Source organism: Orycteropus afer, unplaced genomic scaffold, assembly GCF_000298275.1.
Source record: "Orycteropus afer afer isolate SDZICR_OR568_19922 unplaced genomic scaffold, OryAfe1.0 scaffold00099, whole genome shotgun sequence".
NCBI classification, from domain to species: Eukaryota; Metazoa; Chordata; class Mammalia; order Tubulidentata; family Orycteropodidae; genus Orycteropus; species Orycteropus afer.
Window position 1 is genome coordinate 8,056,523 of NW_006921686.1, and position 1,683 is coordinate 8,058,205.

The 1,683-nt window shown below is 55.5% G+C and overlaps 1 protein-coding gene across 1 annotated transcript in view; it reads left to right on the plus strand.

The window, feature by feature from the left end:
* The window catches only part of GRIK5 (glutamate ionotropic receptor kainate type subunit 5), a 99,454-nt gene that overhangs the window by 62,992 nt on the left and 34,779 nt on the right, over positions 1–1,683 (plus strand). The gene's annotated exons all lie outside the window — the stretch shown is intronic.

The following is a 1,683-nucleotide window of genomic DNA, read 5'->3' on the forward strand; positions in this document are numbered from 1 at the left end:
AGCCTGGGCCACCTCTCTCTCCCCTCCAGTTGTCTTTCAGGCCAATGCCATCTCTCTTTGACCCAGGTTGGGCTCTGTGTCATCTCCTGCCCATGGGTCCTGTTCTGAGTTTGTGCCCTCTCCCCTGAGATTGGGTCTAGGCCTGGGTTATCTCTCCGCTAGCTGGGGACATGCTGTGATCCTGTCTCTCTCCCTGCCCAGGTCCTGTCTGGGCCTGTATTACCTTGTGCGCTGTCAGTTTCAGCCCCTGTAGGGCGACTGTGTATCTCCTCCTGGGCCAGAGATCCAGGATCTTGGTTGTTATGGCAGCTCCGTGGGGAAGTCTCTGCTTGAATTTGGGCTTGGGGGAGCACTTCATCCCAGCCCTTGATGCTGGGGCCCAGTGGAGGCCTGGTGAATGGAGTTAATATGCCTACAGGGGACATCCTGGCAGCTGGGTTCCAATGCCAGGGCCTTAAGCTGGAGGACCTTGTGCCAACCCACCCTATTGTACAGATAAGCAACTGAGGCCCAGAGATGAGAAATCTGTCTGAGGTCACCTGGCAAACTTGGGGTAGAGCGGGAAGCTGGCAGCCAGGGCTCCTACTCCCCACCCTGCACCTCCTCTGTCACGCCTGTACACGTGCATTGGTAAGTGTGCAGTGCCTCCAGGTTGTGCCTCTCATGTGTCTGCTCCTCTGCACACACATGTGCAGATGCATGTGTCCCGTCTGCCTTCATGTGGATGGTATGTGTGAGTGGCACGCATGTGTGGGCATGGCCGTGACCATGGAGTGTCATGTCAGTGGCGGTGTGGATATGGCTGTGTCCCATGTGCAGTGTGTGTGCGTGTCTATGGGTGTGTGTGTGTACACTACACTATTCTCCCAGTCTTGTGTCCAGCCCACAACTAGACTCTGGCTGATGTCCATCGGGTCAGAGCCAAGATGGATCAGACATTCTGAAAGGTATTCTGAGTATACCAACCAATCCAAACTCCTTCGCTTGCTCCCTCCCCACCCACTCCCTGCACTTCCCCACCTCAGACCTGGGCCAGACACCCTTCCCCTACCAGGGACATTATGTGGGAACTTCCCCGGTGACCTCCCTGAGGCCCCGCTCCCAGTTGACCTGCACACAGGGTGCACCCACATACCTCGCCACTTGCGTGAGTCCTTTCAGAGGTGGAAGACTGCAGGTCATGCCCATGCTTTACAGGCCTGGCTCCTGCCTTCACTTGCTGGTGTCTTTCCCTCCCCTCTCTGAGACTCAGTTTCCCCATGTATAAAGCGGGGATAGCACACTAGTCCTCTAGAGCTATTGGGAAAGTGTATAAAGTGTCGTGTAGCATGAGACCCAGCACACAGCAGGCACTTACTGAACGTTACTGGTAACCGACCAGCTGCCATTGGCCTGTGGGTGACAGTAGAGCTGTGCCCCGTAGGGTTGTCATGGTTGTGACCTTTCAGGAGCAGCGCCAGGTCTGTCTTCCACCAGTCTTATGACCCATACGACAGTTGTCTTCATCACAGCTAATACAGGAACCATGGCCTTTTTACAGACCCAGAAGGTCTGTCCTGACAAGGCCCTCCACAGTGGCCCAAATCTCCATTTCAGAGAGGATGGCTTCAAACCACCAGCCTTTCGGTTAGCAGCCCAGCTGAGCACTGAACTGGTGGTGCCACCCAGAGACTCCTAAATGAA